Below are 18,349 nucleotides of genomic sequence, written 5' to 3' on the forward strand. Positions count from 1 at the left end.
ATTTAGAATGAGGCAAAAAGTAAAGTTTCGGTCACAGTTTTTCCTTTGTCAAACACTGCAAATGCAGAAACAATATAATAAACATAAATAATTTAGCATTATGAGGATAGCAAAAAAAAATATATGTATATCTCATAATGGTAATAGCAATAATATGTAACATACAAAAAAAGAAGAAAGAACCTAGTTAATGAAAAAGAACATGTTGCAAAACTATCTTGGTACAAAGAATCACAGTATTGAATGGTTATAACGTTATATAGTGATCCCTTTGTCGTATCTCTGTACATATGCAGTCGTTAGGGAGATAACTAGTAGAAAGTATGAACAAAAATAGAACAGACTAAGGCCTCATTCACACGGCAGGGTTTCCCGGCCGGGTGCCGGCCGTTCATAAATCGGCCGGCACCCGGCTGCATTAGGAATAATAGACCCCTAATGGGGCTATTCACACGACCGATTTTTTGACGGCCGGAAAATCCGGCCGTCAAAAAATAGGACATGCTCTATCTTTGCCCGGACACCCGGCCGCCCGGCTCCCATAGAAGTCTATGGGGCCGGGTATTACACGGCCATCACCGGAATGTGTTCCGAGTGATGGCCGGGTTTCCCGGCGCTTGCGCTCTATCTCCTCCTCCTCACAGCGCAGAGTGCATGTGAGGAGGAGGAGTTGATGCCATTCTGACGAATGGCATCGCTGTACACTGTGTTGCAGGGCCGGGGTGTACAGCAGGTGGAGGGAGCGCTGCGCTGGCTCCCTTCCCCTGCTTGATAAAAGCACCCTGGCTCGGCGACACCTTCGATGGCGCCGCTAGTAGTAGTAGCAGCAGCTGCTGTTGCTGCGGCTGCTACTACTGTAGCGACGCCACTATAGCAGAGCAGGGAGGTATCTCCCCGCTCTGCTATGTGCTAGCCGCACTTTAGCTCCTTGAAGGAGCGGAATCCCCGTGTTTTCGGGGATTCCGCTCCTGGACAGAGCGCTTGATGTCTCTGTCCATATCTGGGCAGTGACATCAGGGGAAACTCCTGAAGCGGAATCCCCGAACACATGGGGATTCCCCTTCAGGAGCTGCCGCTGATGTCACTGTCCGGATCTGCCCGGCCCGGCACGGATGCATAACTTTATGCAAACCGGCCGGGCAAAATGGCCGATTTTACCGGCCGACACTCGGGCTCGGGAACGACCCGGTCGTGTGAATCCCGCCTTAAACAGCAGATATACAAACAGAAAAAACTTGTAACCTGTAGTGGATTGGAGTATGTAGCAGGGTCCGTTTGGTACTTACCTATTGCCGCTGGTCAATAGAAAAAAATATAGATATATGTTGGTATACAATGCTTAGGCTGTGTGGTAACTTGTACCATTGGAATGCGTGTCAGGATGAATGGGAGTATCGTAAGTAGCTGGATGAAGTGTCATGACCGGATGTGACTATTTCGTTCACAGAGACTCTATAGTAAGACAGAGACTCTATGGTAGGGGCGCCGGAGGTTCGCGCATACGCAGATGCGATCGCATCTATTTGGACAAATTACAAGTATACACACATGTGTATTGTCGGCTGGAAGTTGTGGTCATGAGTGGGAATGGGATTACATATAGTAAAGGTAAAGTTAATGTATTACAATATTTATTTTAGGGTATGCGATACATCCTTATTTTAAAACTAGAAAATTGTATGTAACAAAAAAATGATAGTATGGAACCTAATAGTGTGAAAAAAGGATACCCCTGATGGTATTGAGAGGCGGCAATAGGGACCGAAGGATATTCAACGAGCCTGGGGGAGAAATAGAAATATATTAGTATGCTATGATCTATGGAATACTTATAAAAAACTGTGGATATCATAGTCTCGATTGAGGCCCTTTGGTGTTAGACATTGCAATTTGCGAATCCAATAGGCTTCTCTCTTTTTTAATAATTAGATTCTATTGCCTCCCCTTCTGAGTTTTGGTACCTGTTCAAGGACCTGAAATTTTAATTGGCTAATGTTATGGTTTGCATGATGAAAATGATAAGGAATAGGTAGCAGAAGATTTTTGCAGCGTATGGTGGATTTATGTTTCCCAATCCGGTCACTGATGTTTTGTGTGGTCTCCCCTACGTATCCCAAAACGCATGGACATTTTATGAGGTAGACAACATATTTGGAATTACAGGTAAAGAAGTTTCTGACAGGGAAAGTTTTACCTGTGTGTGGGTGACGTATCTTGTCTCCTTTGAGAATGTTGGAGCATTGTGCACAATGTAAACATGGAAATGTTCCTTTTTTGGGGGTTCTTAAAAAGAGTTGTCTCGGTATCCTAATCTGAGATCCTTCATCCGCCCTCACTAGCTTGTCCCTGAGGTTTTCTATGTCTACGATTGCATGGGAGAATAGGTGTTTGAAATTCTTCAACTGTGGGATAAGCTTTGGAAAGTATGTTCCAGTGTCTCCTAATGATGTTTTGGACTTTATTTGCTACTGGATGGTAGGTGTGTACAAACGGTATGCGCTTACCTATTGGGCTTTTGGTCTGAGTTTTGGGTTGCAGATTCTTTTTGTATTATAGATTCGGGGTAGCCTGTCTCTATGAATTTCCCTGCCATTTCCTCCAACCTAGTATTCCATATGGGGGCATCGCCCACTATTCGTCTGACTCTCTCAAACTGAGAACATGGAAGGGATTTTTTTGTGGTCATGGGGTGACAGCTGCTAAAATGTAGCAGGCTGTTGCGATCAGTTTCCTTTCTAAACAGGTCTGAGGACAGAATGCCTTCTCTGGATTTTTGAATTAGAGTATCTAGAAAGCTGATAGCATGTCAATCTTGATGTAATGTGAACTGCAGTTCTGAAAAAATGGAATTGAGGTATGTGTGGAATGTGATGAGGAAATCCAAGGTGCCATCCCATATGCAAAAAATATCGTCAATATATCTTTTACAGATTATGCAACTGCAACCAGGGAAGGCCTAAAACCAAATCGGACGATAATTCCTGCATCACCAGTACAGAACACTGCTCCAAATGCATGGAGCCAAAAAGGAGTTCAAAAACAGGGGTATGCTGTGTAAAATAACCATTAGCAAGAGGAGTGGAGTTGATACCCACTACCGGGACAGGTTTAGGCAAATCAATCAAAGGCATAGCTAGAGACATAGCAAATTCCACAGACATAATATTAGCAGAAGACCCTGAATCCACGAAGGCACTGCCGGTAGCAGACCTACCACCAAAAGAGACCTGAAAGGGAAGCAAGATTTTATTACGTTTCATATTTACGGGAAATACCTGTGCGCCCAAGCGACCTCCCCGATGGTCACTTAGGCGCGGAAGTTCTTCCGGCTGCTTATTCTGATGCCTAGGACAGTTGTTCACTTGATGCTTGTCATCCCCACAGTAGAAGAAGAGACCATTCTTCCTGCGGAACTCTCTACGTTGTTGGGGGGACACGGAAGCCCCGAGTTGCATAGGTACCTCCGAGTCTTCCGTGGAAGAACGAAGCAACGGAACCTCGGGAGGCATCATGCAGGAGTCAGAGGAGAAAACACAAATACGTTCAAGTCGTCGTTCCCTGAGACGTCGGTCAAGTCGTACCGCTAAAGTCATAACCTGATCTAGGGAGTCAGAAGAGGGATAGCTAACTAGCAGATCTTTCAGGGCGTTCGACAGTTCTAAACTGGCACCTTAAGGCAGGGTCATTCCACCGAGAAGCTACTCTCGGCAAAGGCAGTCTTGTCAGTCTCGTCATAAATGAGCCCGAGAGCAGAAAAGAAAAGATCAACGGAGGAAAGTTCAGGGGCGTCAGGAGCCAAGGAGAAGGCCCATTCTTGGGGCCCGTCCTGGAGCCGGGACATAATTATACCCACCCGCTGGCTCTCAGAACCAGAGGAGTGGGGCTTTAAGCGAAAATAGAGCCTACAACTCTCCCGAAAGGAGAAAAAAGTCTTCCAGTCCCCTGAGAACCGGTCAGGCAACTTGAGGTGGGGTTCAAGAGGTGAGGTGAGGGGCACTACCATGGTAGCATCAGGCTGGTTGACCCTCTGAGCCAGGGCCTGGACCTGTAGGGAGAGGCCCTGCATTTGCTGAACCAGGGTCTCAAGGGGGTCCATAGTAGTGTCAGGGACCAGGGTAGACTAGGTATATGGGCTTGTGATTATGTAATGTCGGGGTAGGGAGACAGACAAGTGAGCCCTAATCTACCCGCCACTCAGTCCCTGCCTACTTGCAACGATCCGCCCTAGGCGATGGGGTACAACTGGGCGACGGTCCCTACACTCAATAGGTGCACGACAGACAAACAGACAAGGGTACAAGAAGACAGGGAAATGGGAAAGTTGCCCACGGGGACACCGTGAGCAACAAGCAAAGTGAACGAGCCGAGTCAAACCAGGAGATGAGCGGGGTACAAAAACGCAGAGCAGAAGAGTGGTCAGTAAAGCCAAGGTCAAACACAAGCAGAGGATAAGTAGTTCAGAAGCTGCAACAGGGCCAGGAAACCAGCAGAGAAGAATCACAAGCAAAGGAGGAACAGGAAAGGCAGGTATAAATAGACAGAGGGCGGGAGCTAGCTCCGTCTAGCCAGGCTGCGATAAGCTCTCCCACTCCTAAGCCTGCCATCCTGAGTGGTGGAAGATGGAGTCAGTCTCACAGACATAGAAGCAGGTGCAGACTGATTACCTATGGGCGTCGACACAGAAGTTGTGTCTGGCAGATCCTTTACAAGAAGACATTCAGTGCCACCCAAAGCCAAATGAAAATACATCTGTGTTGCACATCCCACGAAGGAAATACTCCTGTCTGGGGATATTGTGTTTTGTAAAATTTTTGGGACTACGGTTGAGGAAAAGCAGATGTCAATCATCGAGAGGTTACTCAAGAAAAAGTACATAGGGGTCAGAAGTCTGGGGTTGTGTCTAACCAAAAGAATCAGTAAGACATTTCCCCACAACGTTATAATGTACATCATTGAAAACATCCAGAAGAAAATAATCTGAAGACCAAAAACATTGGAAAGTCCCAGAAGAATAAAAGTACTCACCAATGTTTGGTTTACATTCTCCACAGCATTGTCCAACATATTGGGGGTTTTTTTGGGATGAAATTTGAAATGAATGTAAGATGAAGTATAGTAATGAGTAATGACCCCTGGTAGGGAGTGCCGCACAGACCCCTGGTAGGGAGTGCCACACAGCCCACAACCCCCTGGTAGGGAGTGCCACACAGCTCCCTGGTTGGTAGTGCCACACAGCCCCCTGGTTAGTAGTGCCCCACAGCCCCCTGGTTGGTAGTGCCACACAGCCCCCTGGTTGGTAGTGCCACACAGCCCACAGCCCCCTGGTTGGTAGTGCCACACAGCCCACATCCCCCTGGTTGGTAGTGCCACACAGCCCACAGCCCCCTGGTATGTAGTGCCACACTACCCACAGCCCCCTGGTTGGTAGTGCCCCACAGCCCCCTGGTTGGTAGTGCCACACAGCCCACAGCCCCCTGGTTGGTAGTGCCAGTGTTGAAGAGATAAACTCAAGCACTCCTTAGTTTAGTATGCAAAAATTGGATTTATTTAGAATGAGGCAAAAAGTAAAGTTTCGGTCACAGTTTTTCCTTTGTCAAACACTGCAAATGCAGAAACAATATAATAAACATAAATAATTTAGCAGTATGAGGATAGCAAAAAAAATATATGTATATCTCATAATGGTAATAGCAATAATATGTAACATACAAAAAAAGAAGAAAGAACCTAGTTAATGAAAAAGAACATGTTGCAAAACTATCTTGGTACAAAGAATCACAGTATTGAATGGTTATAACGTTATATAGTGATCCCTTTGTCGTATCTCTGTACATATGCAGTCGTTAGGGAGATAACTAGTAGAAAGTATGAACAAAAATAGAACAGACTAAAACAGCAGATATACAAACAGAAAAAACTTGTAACCTGTAGTGGATTGGAGTATGTAGCAGGGTCCGTTTGGTACTTACCTATTGCCGCTGGTCAATAGAAAAAATATAGATATATGTTGGTATACAATGCTTAGGCTGTGTGGTAACTTGTACCATTGGAATGCGTGTCAGGATGAATGGGAGTATCGTAAGTAGCTGGATGAAGTGTCATGACCGGATGTGACTATTTCGTTCACAGAGACTCTATAGTAAGACAGAGACTCTATGGTAGGGGCGCCGGAGGTTCGCGCATACGCAGATGCGATCGCATCTATTTGGACAAATTACAAGTATACACACATGTGTATTGTCGGCTGGAAGTTGTGGTCATGAGTGGGAATGGGATTACATATAGTAAAGGTAAAGTTAATGTATTACAATATTTATTTTAGGGTATGCGATACATCCTTATTTTAAAACTAGAAAATTGTATGTAACAAAAAAATGATAGTATGGAACCTGATAGTGTGAAAAAAGGATACCCCTGATGGTATTGAGAGGCGGCAATAGGGACCGAAGGATATTCAACGAGCCTGGGGGAGAAATAGAAATATATTAGTATGCTATGATCTATGGAATACTTATAAAAAACTGTGGATATCATAGTCTCGATTGAGGCCCTTTGGTGTTAGACATTGCAATTTGTGAATCCAATAGGCTTCTCTCTTTTTTAATAATTAGATTCTATTGCCTCCCCTTCTGAGTTTTGGTACCTGTTCAAGGACCTGAAATTTTAATTGGCTAATGTTATGGTTTGCATGATGAAAATGATAAGGAATAGGTAGCAGAAGATTTTTGCAGCGTATGGTGGATTTATGTTTCCCAATCCGGTCACTGATGTTTTGTGTGGTCTCCCCTACGTATCCCAAAACGCATGGACATTTTATGAGGTAGACAACATATTTGGAATTACAGGTAAAGAAGTTTCTGACAGGGAAAGTTTTACCTGTGTGTGGGTGATGTATCTTGTCTCCTTTGAGAATGTTGGAGCATTGTGCACAATGTAAACATGGAAATGTTCCTTTTTTGGGGGTTCTTAAAAAGAGTTGTCTCGGTATCCTAATCTGAGATCCTTCATCCGCCCTCACTAGCTTGTCCCTGAGGTTTTCTAGGTCTACGATTGCATGGGAGAATAGGTGTTTGAAATTCTTCAACTGTGGGATAAGCTTTGGAAAGTATGTTCCAGTGTATCCTGATGATGTTTTGGACTTTATTTGCTACTGGATGGTAGGTGTGTACAAACGGTATGCGCTTACCTATTGGGCTTTTGGTCTGAGTTTTGGGTTGCAGATTCTTTTTGTATTATAGATTCGGGGTAGCCTGTCTCTATGAATTTCCCTGCCATTTCCTCCAACCTAGTATTCCATATGGGGGCATCGCCCACTATTCGTCTGACTCTCTCAAACTGAGAACATGGAAGGGATTTTTTTGTGGTCATGGGGTGACAGCTACTAAAATGTAGCAGGCTGTTGCGATCAGTTTCCTTTCTAAACAGGTCTGAGGACAGAATGCCTTCTCGGGATTTTTGAATTAGAGTATCTAGAAAGCTGATAGCATGTCAATCTTGATGTAATGTGAACTGCAGTTCTGAAAAAATGGAATTGAGGTATGTGTGGAATGTGATGAGGAAATCCAAGGTGCCATCCCATATGCAAAAAATATCGTCAATATATCTTTTACAGACAATGGAGTGGTTGGCAAAGAGAGGGTGTGTATACACATATGTCTCTTCAAAATCGGCCATATAGCAGTTTGCATATGGGGGGGCAACATTGGATCCCATTGCCGTACCTTGTTTCAGCAGGTAGAAGTCATCATGGAACATAAAGAAATTGGATGTTAGTACAATATTAAGTAAATCCATGTAGAATGGGATTAGCTCTGGGGCCACTTCAGAGGTTGACAATGATTTTCTAACTGCTAACATGCCCTTGTCATTTTGAATGGAGGTGTATAGACTAGTAATATCCCAGGTTACCAGAATGCAGTCCTTGGGTAGGGTAGTCAGTGTTCTAATTGTTCTCAGAAATTCACCAGTGTCTAATAAAAATGATTTTGTTCTTTTTATAAGGGGTGTTAATATTTTCTCCAATAGGATGGAGAGAGGTGATAGAATAGAATCTGTGGATGCTACAATAGGTCTACCTGGTGGGTTGTTGAGTATTTTATGTACCTTGGGTAGCACATAAAAGACCGGAGTAATGGGATATAAGTTTGTGAGAAATGTAGAGACAGATGTGTCTATGATGTGGTTCTCCAGGTAAGGTGTAAGTATAGTACGTATGTTTTGTGCAATTCTCTGTGTAGGATCATGTTCTAACTTCTGGTAAATCGATGTGTCTTGAAGTTGGCGGTAAATTTCTTTGACATAATCGGATCTGTCCATGATGACTATAGCTCCCCCCTTGTCAGCTGGTTTAATAATGGTAGTTTTGTCATCTATCAGAGAGTCTAATGCCTGTCTATCGAGGTTATTAGTGTTGGAAGGGTATCTATATGTACCTCTAGAGATATCCTATTAAAAATTCCTACGTCCCGCTCAACTAGTTGAATAAAAGTTTCTATCGCCGGGGCATTTCTAGGAGGGGTAAAAACACTTTTATTGTATAGACCCAGCGTTTTCAGGTCCACCATTGAATTGGTAGTTCTGACAACTCTGATGTCACTGTATAAAGTATCTTGAAAATATACTTTGAGTCTGACAGTCCTGAAAAAATGTTTGGAGGTCCATGTCCATCCCTAAGGTGTCATATTGATAAGAAGGACAATATGACAAACCTTTCTGAAGGAGTGACGTCTGTGCAGGGCTCAAAGTCTTAGAAGAAATGTTGATTACCAGAGATTTGTTCCTACCTGTGATCTCGTCGTTACCATTTGATGACTTGAGCCTATAGCATTGGCTGCCCCGCATCGTCCTCTTCTTCCCCTTCTTGAACGCTGGTCCAAAAAATGACTTGGATTGTAGTTGGAACCCTCTGCTCCTGATCCCGATCTTGAAGAGTCCCTGGAAGATGATCGATTTCTGTTGAAGCGATTGGCGTAGGAGTCTCTCCATTTATAGACCCGATTATACTTGTAGTCTTTATCCCTGATAAATTTCTTCCTTTTGGAGTTCTCCACCTCCTTCCGATGTTGCGTGAGTTGAGAAGATATTCGGTCCTTGAGTTCTGTAAAGGCTTCTGGAGTTAAGGTATCCTTTAGTTGTTGTTCTGCTGTCTTAATTTGTTCCTTTGTCTCAGAAATGGATTTATGTAGATGAGACACTGTAAGGGTCATCAAATCAAAAGAACATTTATTTAAAATCTGTTCAAACTGCTCACTGTATTCTTTGTCTTCACTGAAGATGGTTGGACGTGTGGACATATGTAGCCCACGTGGAATACGTTGAACTCTTAGATATTCTGTAATAGTTGCACAGTGCAGTTCCCAATTTACCAAGTGTCTCGATTCCCGTTCCAGGTCATGAGATTTGACTTCAGATGGTGCAGTCTGGAGAAATTCACTCGACAAATTCACTCTGGATATTATTGAAATAATTTCTTCTTGATTATAGGAAATTGTAAGACTTGACATCCTTCGTGCAGGTGCGCAACTGAAAGGGTATATTCAATGAAAATCAAAATCTGTGACTCTCTGCAGGTTCTTTTGGGTGCTAGACCCCTGGTTGGTAGTGCCACACTGGCCACAGCCCCCTTGTAGTGCAAGGACTACGAAATGACCCTGAGAGCTGGCGGGCAATAGACATTCAAAAAAGGACAACTGTGCAGGAGCACACAAAATACCCAGCTTTCCCAGCTATCAAATAAATGTGTGGAAATAAACTAAGATATAACTTTTATTTAGTCTAGCTAAAGGATTAATCCTTTTAGCTAGATTAAATAAAAGTTATATCTTAGTTTATTTCCACACATTTATTTGATAGCTGGGAAAGCTGGGTATTTTGTGTGCTCCTGCACAGTTGTCCTTTTTTGTAGGTAGTGCCACACAGCCCACAGCCCCCTTGTAGATAGAACCCCCCCAACCCCTTCCAGAATAGATAGCGCCACTGTAGCTCTCTGAAGGAGCGGAACCCCCCACAGTGACCTCAGGGGAAACTCCTGAAGCGGAATCCCCGCCCACAGCGTTGCTGACGCTGTGACCGTCGATTCCACTCCAGGAGAAGCTCCTGTTGTCTGTGTTCATGACGTCATTGGCTTCTCCTGGAGTGGAATCCCCGGTCATAGTGTCTGCGACGCTGTGACCGGGGATTCCGCTTCAGGAGTTTCCCCTGATGTCATGGTCCCTATATGGACAGAGACATCAAGCAGCGCTCCAGGAGCGGAATCCCCGGCCACATGGGGATTCCGCTCCTTCAGGGAGCTACAGTGGCGCTAGTAGATAGCAGAGCAGGGATAGCAGACTGCAGTTAGTGTGTGTATCCCCGCTGGTAGTTGCAACGGCGCGGGGATACACACACCCGCTGGTACCCCTCTTGTAGTGTGGCGGCTGGCGCCCTGTGCGACCGCACTGGTCAAACGTATCCAAGGCCGGCCATGTATGCGGTAACAGGGTGAAACTAAGAGTAGTAGGCACAGCTAAGTGTCTAGTAACGGTGGGCAAGCAGAGATGGGTTTTGTAGTACCATAGGGATAGGAGCCAAGGATTCAGTAAGGGTATGTTCACACGGAGTGTTTTCAGACGTTTTTCTGGCCGTGAACGTCCCAAAATATGGCTGAAAAAGCGGAAGCAGAACGCCTCCAAACATCTGCCCATTGATTTCAATGGGAAAAATGGTCTTCTGTTCCGACAGGGCGTTTTTTTACGTGGCCGTTTTGAAAAACGCCCACGTAAAAAAACGCTCGCGAAAAAGAAGTGCATGTCACTTCTTGAGCCGTTTTTGGGGCCGTTTTTCATTGACTCTATAGAAAAACAGCTCCAAAAACGGCCGTAAAAAACTATGTGAAAAATGCGAGTTGCTCAAAAAACTTCTGAAAATCAGAGGCTGCTTTCTCCGAAAACAGCTCCGTAATTTTCAGCCGTTTTTGACTCAGCGTGTGAACATACCCTTAGGGTATGTTCACACGACTTATTTTCGGCCGTTTTTCGGGCCATGAACGGACAAAAAACTGCCAAAAAATGGGAAGCAGAAAGCCTCCAAACATCTGTCTATTGATTTCAATGGAAAAAACGGCGTTCTGTTCTGACGAGCTGTTTTTTTACGCGGCCATTTTGAAAAACGGCCGCGTAGAAAAATGGCCACGAAAAAGAAGTGCAGGTCACCTCTTGGGACATTTTTGGAGCCGTTTTTCATGTACTCTATTGAAAACAGCTTCACAAACAACCGTAAAAAAAACACTGCGAAAAACGTGTGTGGGTTAAAAACATCTGAAAACCAGGAGCTGTTTTCCCTTGAAAACAGCTCTGTATTTTCAGACGTTTTTGGTTAGGCGTGTGAACATACCCTAATGTTAATCAAGCAGACTGGGTACAGTGCCAAAAAAAAAGATTTCTTTAAGGCCCCCTCCCCTGCACACGACCGTGCCCGTAATCACGGTCTTTGATTACAGGCCGCTGGCGTACCGTAATTACGGATGAATTCTACGGTCATGTGCATGGGGCCTTACACTTATAAATATGGCATAGCTCCCATCTTACAAGCCTCGTCCCTCTTTTCTTACAGGATGACCTCTCATGACATGTTTGTTTCAGTAAATACTTGTATTCCCCATGAAATGTGACATTCCTTTGTCATTCCTCCTAAAAATGTATGAATAAATTGATAACTGGGTGTTACCATTCTCCTTGTTATAGGGGTGTGTCTCTACATAGTCTCCCTCTGTCAGCACTGATTGGACATTGTCGTCTGTGTAGGGACTCACCCCCAACTAGTAACATCTAGTTGTCAATTTATTCAAAAATTTCTGAGAGGAATAACAGAGGAACGACACCTCGCAGAGTTCTAAGAAACAATGTTCCAGAATTGTTATATTACGGAGAATGAAATTATTTACTAAAACAGACATGTCCATAGAGCTGACAGGTCTTTTTTAAAAGCTATGTACACCTTTGAAAACAATTTATTTATTTTTCTTTAAAAAAAATGTCTATCAGTGTGTTTGGTGCAATTTTTTTATTAAAAATTATTTTTACTTTATCAGATACAGCTGCTTTGTATTCAGTATACAGAGCACCTGTATTGTTTGCTAAGACCTGAATCCGTCAGGTCAGTGGGACTGACGGGTTCAGTGACAGAGGTTCCTGCGTGATCGAGCTGTTATCGATCACATCTTAGTTATGAACTTAGATGTGATGTATAACAGGTGGATCCTGCATGTAAGAGACATGCAGGACCCGCTGTCACTGAACCCGTCAGTGCCGCTGATCTGACAGATTCAGGTCTCAGCACAAGATACATCTGCCCTTAATTTCGCACTGATGTTTTCCTCTACATGTGGATGGGATTTTAAAAACCTATCCACATGTATTGTACTGTTAATTGTTGCAGATTTTGAGTGCGGAATCTGCGCCAAAAATCGGCGGCAATTCCTCAGCATCTGAATTCACTTTTATGGCTGTGTTGCTCGGAGCTGTAATAAGTCACCTATAGAGGTGCATGGAGCCTCACTGTGCTTACGTATAACTTTGTTTTAATTCTGAGACAAACATAGGTTTTTTCTGTTAAAGAGGCCAAAAATGAAAGTTTTAACAAAAACGTTCCTGTTATCTACATTGCAGCGCCGATCACATGCAATAGGAGATAGGGGTTTGAGAATCTGGTGACAGAGCCTCTTTAAGTTCTCACAAATAGAAATTGTGACATTCTCCATCATCACATGGAGCTATTAACCCCTTTAGGACACAGCCTGTTTTGGCCTTGTGGACACAGATGATTTTTTCAAATCTGACATGTGTCACTTTATGTGGTAATAACTCCGGAACGCTTTTACCTATCCAAGCGATTGTGAGATTGTTTTCTCGTGACATATTGTACTTTATGTTAGTGAAAAAAATTTGGTCGATAAATTCAATATTTATTTGTGAAAAACGTCAAATTTTAGCAAAAATTAGCAAAAATTAGCATTTTTATAAATTATAGGGTATGTTCACACGAGGGCGTCCGTTACGGCTGAAATTACGGGGATGTTTCAGCCTGAAAACATCCCCGTAATTTCAGCCGTACCGGCATGTGCAGGCGCTTGAACGCCGCGTCAATTACGGCCGTAATTAGCGCTGCTATTCATTGGAGTCAATGAATAACGGCTCTAATTATGGCCAAAGAAGTGACAGGTCACTTCTTTGACGCGGGCGTCTATTTACGCGCCGTCTTTTGACAGCGGCGCGTAAATATACGCCTCGTGTGAACAGACAAACGTCTGCCCATTGCTTTCAATGGGCAGATGTTTGTCAGCGCTATTGAGGCGCTATTTTCGGGCGTAATTCGGGGCAAAAACGCCCGATTTACGTCCGTAAATAGGCCGTGTGAACATACCCTTCATGTATTTGCTTGTGAAACAGATAGTAATACCACACAAAATAGTTACTAGTTAACATCCCGCATATGTCTACTTTATGTTTGCATCATTTTTTTTCACGTACTTTTATTTTTCTAGGACGTTACGAGGCTTAGAAATTTAGCAGCAATTTCTCATATTTTCAATAAAATCTCAAAAGGCCATTTTTTCAGGGACCAGTTCAGTTCTGAAGTGGCTTTGAGGGCCTTATATATTAGAAAGTCCCCATAAATCACCCCATTTTGAAAACTGCACCCCTCAATGTATTCAAAACCACATTCAGAAAGTATTTTAACCCTTTAGGCGTTTCACAGGAATTAAGGCAAAGTAGAGGTGAAATTTACAAATTTCATTTATTTTTGCCGAAATTCATTTGTAATAAAAAAAAATCTGTAACTCAGAAGGTTTTACCAGAGAAACGCAACTCAATATTTATTGCCCGGATTCTGCAGTTTTTAGAAATACCCCACATGTGGCCCTAGTGCGGTAATGGACTGAAGCACCGGCCTGAAAAGCAAAGGAGCGCCTAGTGGATTTTGGGGCCTCCTTTTTTTAGGAATATATTTTAGGCACCATGTCAGGTTTGAGGAGGTCTTGTGGTACCTAAACAGTCGAAACCCCCAAAAAGTTACCCCATTTTGGAAACTACACCCCTCAAGGCATTTTTCTAGGGGTATTGTTAACATTTTGACCCCACAGTCTTTTTGCAGAATTTAGTGGAATTAGTCTGTGAAGAAGAAAATCACCTATTTTTCTGTGGAAACATAGAATTTATTCATTTTTACAAGGAATAAAGGAGAAAAAGCCACCCAACATTTGTAAAGCAATTTCTCCCGATTACGGCAATACCCCATATGTGGCCGTAAACTGATGTTTGGCCCCACAGCATGGCTCAGGAGGCAGGGAGCGCCTTTTGGATTTTGGAGCGCAGATTTTGCTGGATTGGTTTTCAGTGCCATGTCGGGTTTGCAACGCCCCGGAGGCACCAAAACAGTGGAAACACCCCAAAAGTAACCCTATTTTGGAATCTACACCCCTCAAGGAATTTTTCTAGGGGTATAGTGAGCATTTTGGCCCCTCAGGATCTTTTTTAGAGCTAAGGTGACCAAAAAACAGCAATTTTGGCGCTTTAAATTATTTATTTATTACAGCGTTCACCGTGCGCAATAAATTACGTTTTAATTTATTCTGCCGGTTGGTACGATTACGCCGATACCATATGTGTATAGTTTTTTTTACGTTTTGCAGCGTTTGCACAATAAAATTAAGTTTCTATAAAATTATTTATTTTCTGAGACACGCTATTCTCAGCCGTAACCTTTTTATTTTTTCGTCAAAAAAGCGGTGGGAGGTCTTGTTTTTTGCGGGACAGGTTGTAGTTTTTATTGGTACCATTTTGGGGTAAATGCGACTTTTTGATCACTTTTTATTCTCTATCTTGGGAGGGGTGGTGACCAAAAAATAGCGATGCTGACAGTTTTCCGTTTATTTTGTTTGCGGCGTTCACCGTGCGGAAAAATTAACATTATAGTTTCATAGTTTGGGCCGTTCCGAACGCGGCGATACCAAATATGTGTACTTTTTTTTAACGTTTTCATTTTTTCCCTATAATAAATTACTTATTATAGGAAAACAAAACCTTTTATTTTTACACTTTTATAAAACATTTTTATTAACTTTTTTTTACTTTTTACACTTTATATTTTTGTTTATTAACTTTTCTTTTACTTTTTACACTTTATTTTTTTGACCTGCAGCTCTGATCGCTGCTAGAATACATTACACTACCTAGGTAGTGTAATGTATTCCAACTGTCAGTGTGACGTCACAGTCACTCTGACAGTTGGTCTACGAGGATCAGCAGAGGCTGATCCTCATAGGCTGACATACATGGCAGACCTGGGGGCCGTTGTCTGGCCCCCGGGTGCCATCACAAGCATCAGAAGCCCCCACGATTGCATGGGGGCTGCTGATGTGCTACAAACCCGCTACATGCGGAGATCGCAATCGAGCCCCGCATGTAACGGGTTAATTGCCTAAATCCAGGGGCGGACATACCGCATGTGCAGCCGGTGCAGCTGCACAAGGGCCCCGCGTGGGAAGGGGGCCCGTTCAGTGGCGTAACTACCACAGTAGCAGCCGTAGCAGCTGCTACGGGGCCCGCGGCATGGGGGGGCCCGTGTCGCCCTGACAGGCACATTACATTTTATGTACCAGGCCTGGCGGCACGGGCCCCCTCATGCCTAGTAGCATCACAACACTAGGCATGAGGGGAGGGAGGGGGCGGGGGCCCGGTGATAGCCGCCACACTGCACTACCAATCGGGAGGGAGGGGGCGGGTGCCCGGGCCCGGTGATAGCCGCTACACTGCACTGCCAATCTGGCACAGATGAATAGGACAGGACGGCGATGCTGGTGGTAGGAGGAGCGCTCAGGCAGGGGAGAGGACAGGGGGCGGTGCGACGTAAGACTTCGGGCGGCTGGACAGTACAGTCAGGACTGCCGGAGAACTCATAGGATGAGCGGAGGACAGACACAGGACGAGTGGAGGACGTGCAGACTGCAGAGGACAGGTAGATGAAGTTAAAAAGTTCATGTCAGAAGGGAGAAGTTTTTATGTAGAAAAATCTGCCTCATAATTCCTTCCGGAATTTTGAGGCATATTTTGACCTGCCGGTAGAACACTTCCCGCGTTTTTCATTGCGTTTTTTTGTGGCGTTTTTCGGCCATCGGGCCGTGGGCAGGGAAACGCAGCAAAAAACGCATTTTCTGCCTGCCATTGTTGTCAATGGGAAGTCAGAGACAGAAACGCCCGAAGAAAGGGCATTGCGCTTCTTTTTCCCGCATGCGGTTTTTACTGCTCGCAGGAAAAATTTCATGGATTTCAATGGGAGGCACTTTCTGACGTTTTTCGCGAAAAAAACCTCAGTGTGAACTCCCCCTAACACAGGGGCGTAACTACTGCTATAGCAGCCGTAGCGGCTGCTACGGGGCCGCGGCATGAGGGGGCCCGCGTCACCTGCCGGCACGGGCCCCCACCTTGGCCGGAATCTCCGCTAGCTGCCGCTATGGCTGCTACAGCGCGATGCCACGGAACACTACGGCAGAGCAGGGAGTATCTCCCCGCTCTGCCATTAAACATAAGACATGTATCCCCTATCCACAGGATAGGGGATACGTGTGTGATCGCTGGCATTGATAGGGAGAACGGGGGACCGAAAGTCCCCTGAAGTTCTCCATCACAAACCTCGGACTTCCGGGGTCTGTGTCGGCAGCTCCGTAGAAATGAATGGAGCGCCGGTCACACTTGAGCTGCGCAGACACCGGAAGTCAGAGGTGAGTGATGGAGAACTTCGGGGGACTTTCGGTCCCCCGCTCTCCCTATCAATGCCAGCGATCACACATGTATCCCCTATCCTGTGGATAGGGGATACATGTCTTTTGTCTTTTCACACTGTAGGTCGCATTTTTTTGAGTGATTGGGGGTGTATGGCGTTCCCTACAGGGGGGGGGCTGTATAGCGTTCCCTACAGGGGGGGGCTGTAAGGCGTTCCCTACAGGGGGGGCTGTATAGCGTTCCCTACAGGGGGGGCTGTATAGCGTTCCCTACAGGGGGGTCTGTATGGCGTTCCCTAAAGGGGGGTCTGTATGGCGTTCCCTACAGGGGGGGGCTGTATGACTTTCCCTACAGACCCCCCCTGTAGGGAACGCCATACAGAACCCCTGTAGATAACGCCATACAGACCCCACTGTAGATAACGCCATAAAGTCCCCCCTGTAGATAACACCATACAGCCCCCTGTAGATAACGCCATACAGCCCCCCTGTAGATAACGCCATACAGCCCCCTCTGTAGATAGCGCCATACAGTCCCCCCTGTAGATAGCGCCATACAGTCCCCCCTGTAGATAGCGCCATACAGTCCCCCCTGTAGATAGCGCCATACAGTCCCCCCTGTAGATAGCGCCATACAGTCCCCCCTGTAGATAGCGCCATACAGCCCCCTCTGTTGATAGCGCCATACAGTCCCCCCTGTAGATAACGCCATACAGCCCCCTCTGTAGATATCTTGAGATTCAGTCCTGCTTGATAGGTAACAGTGCAGTAAGCTAAGCATGATAAGATCATCTAAATTATTGCATCTCAGTTGCATGAGTGCTTTGTGTTATATTCAATGATTCAATTTAACCTAAGTCTCTAAATGTGGGCAAAGAAAATAAAAAAACTATACTCACCTCCTCCCTCGCCTCCGTTCACCCGCCGCAGCCCCCATCCTCCTGTCTCGGTCTGTGTTACAAGTGTACAAGGCTGCACTGGTGACGCGCTGCCGATGGCACGTGACCGCTGCTGCCAATAACTCCTCATTGGTGTGCTGCTGAGGACAGTAGTTCCACAGCAAATCGCTGTTGAGGGCATTGATTGGCTGCAGCGGTCATGTGCCATCGACCGCGCGTCACCACAGCAGCTTTGTAAACACAGAAAGGGATAGGGGCTGCGGAGGGGGAACGGAGGCGCCGGAGGAGGTGAGTATAGGTTTTTCATTTTCTTTGCCCACATTTAGGGACTTAGTTTAGATAAGAATTTAACCCGGAAAAAAATGTGTTACTTGTGTTCTAAACTGGTAATAAAATGTACAATATAAATCTTCCTTCATAATTTTTATTAGTAAGGTTTATTTTTATATGCATATATATGTTTAGGTAACTTTGTCGGTATTGGGGGGGGGGGCGGGGGGGCCCTGGCACATTATCTGCACAGGGGCCTTTTGCAGTCTGTGTCCGCCACTGCCTAAATCAGCGGCGATGAGCCGCTGATCGGCAACACTGGAGAGTGTCAGCTGTCGGGGACAGCTGATCTCGAAGTTCCCGATGCACACTGTCGCCGACAGTGTGCATCGTGAACGGCACAGTGACTTTCTGTCACTCTGAC

The sequence above is a fragment of the Rhinoderma darwinii genome, chromosome 2 (genome assembly GCF_050947455.1).
Source record: "Rhinoderma darwinii isolate aRhiDar2 chromosome 2, aRhiDar2.hap1, whole genome shotgun sequence".
In the NCBI taxonomy this organism is placed as follows: Eukaryota; Metazoa; Chordata; class Amphibia; order Anura; family Rhinodermatidae; genus Rhinoderma; species Rhinoderma darwinii.